Below are 8,996 nucleotides of genomic sequence, written 5' to 3'. Positions count from 1 at the left end.
ATGACCTTACATGACCCAATGTGGTAACACATAGTCTGACATGTCCCAACAACCTTTTGACCTTTTTGTTAATTTTAAAACATATAATCTATCTGCAGTGAAGCCGCATTCAGCCATCCAGCAGACACTCCCATCCAGAGCGACCCACAGGAGCAACCAGGGTCAAGCACCCCGCCCAAGGGCACGACAGATCCCCCACCCAGTCAAATCAGGGATCCAAACCAGCTGACCTCTTGGCCACGGCCCAAGCTCCCAACTGCCAGGCCACCAACCATCCAAGATCCCCCACAGTTCCCCCTCAAGAGCTGCCCTTCAACCATTCAAGACCCCCCCACAATCCCCCGAAAAACCTCCCCATCCACTCCCCAACCCCAAATCCCCCGCCCTTGCGAGGCATTAGCCTCAGGCAAACAGACATTGGATGTCAGTTAAACTTTTTGATTTCATTTGTTTACTTTATTTTGTACTTTTACCTTTGACTGTCATTTTACCCCTCGCCCAGTAACTCCACTACACCATTGTGTCCAGTTCCACATCCCAAACCTCAGTTTCCCTCATTGTTGCCAGTGTTGACACATATCTACTAGGGTATCTAATCGTGATGGCACACATTTTAAAAAGTACAAACACAGAACTAGTACCAGGATTAGATGCAGATGATGCCTGTCACTGTATATACAGCCTATCATTTAGATATTAGCTCAGATAATTAGAGATGCACTATGTTGAGTTCGCTCCGCCATTTCCTGGTTGCTAAAATTCGAATAGTTCGCCTATACAGAAAGTAAAAGACGCAAAAATTAAACGTAACAACGGGAAGCATAGAACAGATCTACTGCTTCTTAGACTTGCTTTCAATGAAAATGACAGATCCACTCCAATACCTTGACTTTGTTGTCCTTAAGCCATTTTGCTACAACTTTGGAAGTATGCTTGGGGTCATTGTCCATTTGGAAGACCCATTTGCGACCAAGCTTTAACTTCCTGACTGATGTCTTGAGATGTTGCTTCAATACATCCACATCATTTTCCTCCCTCATGATGCCATCTATTTTGTGAAGTGCACCAGTCCCTCCTGCAGCAAAGCACCCCCACAGCATGATGCTGCCACCCCCGTGCTTCACGGTTGGGATGGTGTTCTTCGCCTTGCAAGAAACCCTCTATTTCCTCCAAACATAACAAAGGTCATTATGGCCAAACAGTTCTATTTTTGTTTCATCAGACCAGAGGACATTTCTCCAAAAAGTACGATCTTTGTCCCCATGTGCAGTTACAAACTGTAGTCTGGCTTTTTTTTGGCGGTTTTGGAGCAGTGGCTTCTTCCTTGCTGAGCAGCCTTTCAGGTTATGTCGATATAGGACTCATTTTACTGTGGATATACAGTCGTGGTCAAAAGTTTTGAGAATGACACAAGTATTGGTCTTCACAAAGTTAGCTGCTTCAGTGTTATGAGATATTTTTGTCAGATGTTACTATGGTATACTGAAGTATAATTACAAGCATTCCATAAGTGTCAAAGGCTTTTATTGACAATTACATTTAGTTTATGCAAAGAGTCAATATTTGCAGTGTTGACCCTTCTTTTTCAAGACCTCTGCAATCCGCCCTGGCATGCTGTCAATTAACTTCTGGGCCACATCCTGACTGATGGCAGCCCATTCTTGCATAATCAATGCTTTGTCAGAATTGGTGGGTTTTTGTTTGTCCACCCGCCTTTTGAGGATTGACCACAAGTTCTCAATGGGATTAAGGTCTGGGGAGTTTCCTGGCCATGGACCCAAAATGTCGATGTTTTGTTCCACGAGGCACTTAGTTATCACTTTTGCCTTATGGCAAGGTGCACCATCATGCTGGAAAAGGCAATGGTCGTCACCAAACTGTTCTTGGATGGTTGGGAGAAGTTGCTCTCGGAGGATGTGTTGGTACCATTCTTTATTCATGGCTGTGTTCTTAGGCTAAATTGTGAGTGAGCCCACTCCCTTGGCTGAGAAGCAACCCCACACATGAATGGTCTCAGGATGCTTTACTGTTGGCATGACACAGGACTGATGGTAGCGTTCAACTTGTCTTCTCCGGACAAGGTGTTTTCCGGATGCCTCAAACAATCGGAAAGGGGATTCATCAGAGAAAATGGCTTTACCCCAGTCATCAGCAGTCCAATCCCTGTACCTTTTGCAGAATATCAGTCTGTCCCTGATGTTTTTCCTGGAGAGAAGTGGCTTCTTTGCTGCCCTTCTTGACACCAGGCCATTCTCCAAAAGTCTTCGCCTCACTGTGCCTCAGATGCACTCACACCTGCCTACTGCCATTCCTGAGCAAGCTCTGCACTGGTGGTGCCCCGATCCCGCAGCTGAATCAACTTTAGGAGATGGTCCTGGCACTTGCTGGACTTTCTTGGGCGCCCTGACGCCTTCTTCACAACAATTGAACCTCTCTCCTTGAAGTTCTTGATGATCCGGTAAATGGTTGATTTAGGTGCAATCTTACTTGCAGCAATATCCTTGCCTGTGAAGCCCTTTTTGTGCAAAGCAATGATGATGGCACGTGTTTCCTTGCAGGTAACCATGGTTAACAGAGGAAGAACAATGATTTCAAGGACCACCCTCCTTTTAAAGCTTCCAGTCTGTTATTCTAACTCAATCAGCATGACAGAGTGATCTCCAGCCTTGTCCTTGTCAACACTCTCACCTGTGTTAACGAGAGAACCACTGACATGATGGCAGCTGGTCCTTTTGTGGCAGGGCTGAAATGCAGTGGAAATGTTTTTGGGGATTAAGTAAATTTTCGTGGCAAAGAGGGACTTTGCAATTAATTGCAATTAATCTGATCACTCTTCATTACATTCTGGAGTATATGCAAATTGCCATCATCAAAACTGAGGCAGCAGACTTTGTGAAAATTAGTATTTGTGTCATTCTCAAAACATTTGACCACGACTGTAGATACTTTTGTACCTGTTTCCTCCAGCATCTTCACAAGGTCCTTTGCTGTTGTTCTGGGATTGATTTGTACTTTTCGCACCAAGTATGTTCATCTCTAGGAGACAGAACGCGTCTCTCCTTCCTGAGCGGTATGACGCGCTACGTGGTCCCATGGTGTTTATACTTGCGTACTATTGTTTGTACAGATGAACGTGGTACCTTCAGGCGTTTGGAAATTGCTCCCAAGGATGAACCAGACTTGTGGAGGTCTACAATTTATTTTCTGAGGTCTTGGCTGATTTCTTTTGATTTTCCCATGATGTCAAGCAAAGAGGCACTTAGTTTGAAGGTAGGCCTTGAAATACATCCACAGGTACAGCTCCAATTGACTCAAATGATATAAATGATCCTATCAGAAGCTTCTAAAGCCATGACATCATTTTCTGGAATTTTCCAAGCTGTTTAAAGGCAGTCAACTTAGTGTATGTAAACTTCTGACCCACTGGAATTGTGAAACAGTGAATTATAAGTGAAATAATATGTCTGTAAACAATTGTTGGAAAAATTACTTGTGTCATGCACAAAGTAGATGTCCTAACCGACTTGCCAAAACTATAGTTAAACAAGAAATTAGTGGAGTGGTTGAAAAACGAGTTTTTATCAAATCAAATCAAATCAAATCAAATTTTATTGGTCACATGCACCGAATACAACAGGTGCAGACATTACAGTGAAATGCTTACTTACAGCCCTTAACCAACAGTGCATTTATTTTAAACAAAAAAAAGTAAGGATAAAACAACAACAAAAAAGTGTTGAGAAAAAAAGAGCAGAAGTAAAAAATAAAGTGACAGTAGGGAGGCTATATATACAGGGGGGTACCGGTGCAGAGTCAATGTGCGGGGGCACCGGCTAGTTGAGGTAGTTGAGGTAGTATGTACATGTGGGTAGAGTTAAAGTGACTATGCATAAATACTTAGCAGAGTAGCAGCAGCGTAAAAAGGATGGGGTGGGGGGCAGTGCAAATAGTCCGGGTAGCCATGATTAGCTGTTCAGGAGTCTTATGGCTTGGGGGTAGAAGCTGTTGAGAAGTCTTTTGGACCTAGACTTGGCACTCCGGTACCGCTTGCCGTGCGGTAGCAGAGAGAACAGTCTATGACTAGGGTGGCTGGAGTCTTTGACAATTTTGAGGGCCTTCCTCTGACACCGCCTGGTATAGAGGTCCTGGATGGCAGGAAGCTTTGCCCCAGTGATGTACTGGGCCGTACGCACTACCCTCTGTAGTGCCTTGCGGTCAGAGGCCAAGCAGTTGCCATACCAGGCGGTGATGCAACCAGTCAGGATGCTCTCGATGGTGCAGCTGTAGAATTTTTTGAGGATCTGAGGACCCATGCCAAATCTTTTAAAGTGAAATGACTCCAACCTAAAGTAATTTTTAATGACTCCAACCTAAAGTGTATGTAAACTTCCGACTTCAACTCTATATGCACATGGACTACTTTTAACAATTTCTACTGAAACTTTTACAAAAACACATTTACTTGAAGAACAGTGCAGATGCAAAGTTTGGTAACAGAATGACGGTTTGTGCTGTTGGTGTCATCATTCTGTTACCAAACTTTGCAGATTTTTCACTTTAAAATGTATGTCAAACAAAAACCAATGATTGTAAAGTTAAACCATACAACTATATACACAAGGTCTACTTTTAACAATTTCCACTGAAAATGTACTTGAAGAACAGTGCAGATGCAAAGTTTGGTAACAGAATGACGGTTTGTGCTGTTGGTGCCATTATTCTGTTACACACATTTTAAAGTGAAAAATCTGATTCTCAGTGTCACTCTGTTACCATGGAATTGCCCATACCTTAAAATTCTGGACCATAATCTTATATATTTTCTGAACAACAGGACAGCCCTTCTGCATACACAAATATAGTGAGCCATATGCAAACAATGTGTACTCAGATGTTATAGGCTTGTTGTTGGATGCAATACATTGGGAGTATGTATACATTATGGTTTATAACCTACTCATGTGTTTACCCTTCACTCACCCAGCTGTTAGAACAGCAGGACTATCTGTCACAGTTAATGTATGTAAACATTTAGTATGATCCATATTTTATTTAAAAAGGAGGAGAATTAGGACACCGATATGATGAATTACTTTACTGAAACCTCTGACTCACTTTCATTTTTTCTTGCTTTTGTTAATCAGAGGCAACCTGCTACTAAGAGGCCAGAGCAGTCAGACTGCTGGCATTGGGGTTGAGTGGTTTTGCCTGTACTACCAAGACATTCTGACTGATTCAATCTAATTTGAATGCTCAGCGTTTGCTTTTTTCACCTGTTTTTGAATAGTCTCTGGCTGAGTAACAGCTCATTAAAAGACAGAAATTAACCTCTGCACAATAGCACAGCAACAAAAGGAATTTCACAGATTTATTCTGCCCTGTTAGGCATGTCAAATTAGTCCCCAAGAAGTCTGCAGGCTGGTGCTGTGTAGGCTGGGTGCTGTCTCCACTCTGACCCTCTGCTGAGAAACTATAAAGGATGTCAGATCTCTCGGTCCAACCACAGAACCAGACCTGGGCTCAAATGCTATTTGAAAACTATTTTAGCCTGACTGGAGTGCCAGGGGGGCGGGGTATGAGCTTTTGGGACTTTTTTATTGGTTCCATTGTAACAGGCAAGGTCAGTCAAACAGCTAAAGTATTCTAAATTATTTCAAATAGTATTTGAAGCCAGGTCAGCAGCTAACTAAATGTATTACTCTCTGTTTCACACAAATGTTGCCTTGTCAGTATGTAGCAGATATGGACTTGTAATTCATGCCAATATTTAGGTTAAAAGTCTTGTCAACATCAGCTATGTTTAACGAAATGCAACTCCCTGTCTGACAGGTTTTATGGCTTTTATCTCTCACCGGGAACTCTCAATCCCTCCCTCCCTCCCTCCCTCCCTCCCTCCCTCCCTCCCTCCTCCCTCCCTCCCTCCCTCCCTCTCTCTCTCTCTCTCCCTCCCTCCCTCCCTCCCTCCCTCCCTCCCTCCCTCCCTCCCTCCCTCCCTCTCTCCCACCTCTTTCTCTCACCCCCTTTCTCTCTCCCTCTCTCTCTGTATCTCTTTCCCACTCCCTCTCTATATCTCTTTCTTCTTTATCTAAATCACCATCTGTTTGTGGGATGATAATGGAACGATGTAATGCGGAGCTCTAATACCTGACCTGGTTTCTGTGTATTTCAGTGGAGGAAGAGGACAACCCTGACCATCCTCTGGCCCCCTTCTGAAACACACACACACACTCACACTAACTGTGGACCGCAGCTCTACCAGCCACTACCAGCCTGTACAGGAGGACACTGATGCCCATGACCATTGGTTGTTGATGTCACACCCCACACCTACCCTCCAGGCCCTCCTCAAGAACCCTGCCTCTCCCTCTAAGAGCAGTGTGACCAGACAGAGAGAGCGGACAGCATGGCTCTAAGCCCCTCCCCTGGCCCCCGCTGGCATGGCTGTGTGTAGGGCTGCTGTTGCCCCTGCTGCCCCTGGTGCGGGGCGGGGAGTGCCCACGGCTGTGCGTGTGTGAGGTGCGACCCTGGTTCACCCCTCAGTCCACCTACAGGGAGGCAGCCACAGTGGACTGCAATGACCTGCGGCTGACACGCATCCCTCCAACCTGTCCTTTGACACCCAGGTGTTGCTGCTCCAGAGCAACTCCATCGCCCACACCAGTGGGGAGCTAGAAGCCCTGTTCAACCTGGACGGAGCTGGACCTGTCCCAGAACAACTTCAGCAGTGTGGAGGCCGTGGGCCTTGCCAACATTAACCTGCTCACCACCCTGCACCTGGAGGAGAACCTGATCAGCCAGCTGCCCGACCACTGCCTACAGGACCTCAGCAACCTGCAGGAGCTCTACATCAACCACAACCAGATCAGCTCCATCGCCCCAGGAGCCTTCTCTGGCCTGCGCAGCCTGCTGCGCCTCCACCTCAACTCCAACAGGCTCCGGGTCATCGACAGCCGCTGGTTCGAGGCCACGCCCAACCTGGAGATCCTGATGATCGCGATAACCCCGTCATTGGTATCTTGGACATGAACTTCAAGCCCCTGGGGAGCCTGAGGAGCCTGGTTCTGGCTGGCATGGACCTCACCGACATTCCCGGAATGCTCTGATGGGTCTGGATAATCTGGAGAGCCTGTCCTTCTACGACAACAAGCTGGTCCGAGTGCCCCAGCTGGCCCTGCAGAAAGTGGCCAACCTGAAGTTCCTGGACCTGAACAAGAACCCGGTGCACAAGATCCAGGAGGGGGACTTCAGGAACATGCTGCATCTGAAGGAGCTTGGCATCAACAACATGGCTGAGCTGGTGTCCATCGACCGCTACGCCCTGGACAACCTGCCTGAGCTGACCAAGCTGGAGGGCACCAACAACCCCAAGCTTTCCTATGTCCACCGGACGGCCTTCAGGGACGTGTCCTCCTTGGAGAGCCTGATGCTCAACAACAACGCCCTCAACGCCATCTACCAGTGCACCGTGGAGGCGCTGCCCAACCTGCGCGAGATCAGCCTGCACAGCAACCCGCTGCGCTGCGACTGCGTCATCCAGTGGATGAGCTCTAACAGGACCAGCGTGCGCTTCATGGAGCCCCTGGCCATGCTGTGTAGCTCACCACCCGAGCTCCGGGGCCAGCGGGTCAGAGAGGTGAGGCTGCTGGACTCACCAGAGCAGTGCCTGCCCCTCATCTCCCACAACACCTTCCCCAGCCACCTGAGCCTAGAGCTGGGCATGAGTGTCAGCCTGGACTGCCGGGCCATGGCTGAGCCCGAGCCAGAAATCTACTGGGTGTCTCCTATGGGGAGCAAGATCACAGTGGACACGGTGTCGGAGCTGTACCACCTGAGCAGTGAGGGCACCCTGCGGCTGTCCCACGTCCAGGTGGAGGACTCAGGTCGCTACACCTGTGTGGCCCAGAACACAGAGGGGGCTGACACACGCGTCACCACCATCCGCGTCAACGGCACCCTGCTGGACAGCGTCGAGGTGATGAAGATCTACGTCAAGCAGACCGAGTCCCACTCCATCCTGGTCTCCTGGAAGATCAACTCCAACGCCATGACCTCCAACCTTAAGTGGGCCTCGGCCACCATGAAGATCGACAATCCCCACATCACCTACACTGCACGCGTGCCTGTCGACGACTACGAATACAACCTGACCCACCTGCAGCCGGGCACTGAGTATGAGGTGTGCCTCACCGTCTCCAACATCCACCTACAGACCCACAAGTCGTGTGTTAACGTGACCACGCGCAGCATCACCTTCACCCTGGACGTGTCGGACCAGAGGCCCAGCGCCGCCCTGCTAGTCGTCATGGCCACCATGCTGGCCTTTCTCAGCCTGGCCACCATGGGGGTGTACGTGGCCCGCCGCTGGAAGAGGAAGAACTATCACCACTCCCTGAAGAAGTACATGCAGAAGACCTCATCCATCCCCCTCAATGAGCTCTACCCGCCCCTCATTAACCTGTGGGAGGCGGACAGTGAGAAGGACAAGGAGGGCGGGGCAGAGAGCAAGCTCTCCCCCGTGGACACCACACGCAGCTACTACATGTGGTGAGGGGGCCCGGCCCAGTCCGCCCCTCCCCCAGCACACACAGACATACTTTTGCAATTTTGGGGGCAAAAATCTGATAGTTGCAAATGTTTTTATTTTTAGCTTTGCTAATACGTAACAGAGTGATAAGGACAGGATTTGTATTAGTATAGCTTATCGCCTTTGTTTGACTATTTTTTCTCTTTTATCGTTTGGACTATTCCAAGATGGCAGCTGTGTCTAGCTTCTAGGTTGTCTTAGTTGCTGTGCTTTATTACTGTGGTGCATTTTTAATAGCACAGCCTTTTGGCTTGTTGCCATGGACTCACTTTTTCAGGGTCGGTGATGCAGCAACAGGGACTACTAGTCTAGGTAAAGGTTACCCTGGCAGTGTTGGTAGAGATCACACTGTTTTTTCTCTCTATTGTAAAACAGTTAATCTGTTGTGCACTGAAATGTAAAGGAGTTTGTA

General features: G+C 47.9%; 1 pseudogene; it reads left to right on the top strand.

The window, feature by feature from the left end:
• The first annotated feature begins 6,114 nt into the window (after positions 1 to 6,114).
• LOC121557085 lies at positions 6,115 to 8,730 on the top strand (annotated as a pseudogene).
• The last annotated feature ends 266 nt before the right edge of the window (positions 8,731 to 8,996 follow it).

Source organism: Coregonus clupeaformis, unplaced genomic scaffold, assembly GCF_020615455.1.
Source record: "Coregonus clupeaformis isolate EN_2021a unplaced genomic scaffold, ASM2061545v1 scaf2912, whole genome shotgun sequence".
Classification (NCBI taxonomy): Eukaryota; Metazoa; Chordata; class Actinopteri; order Salmoniformes; family Salmonidae; genus Coregonus; species Coregonus clupeaformis.
The sequence above is the reverse complement of the archived record's forward strand: the minus strand, read 5'-3'. Positions and strand labels throughout refer to the sequence as shown.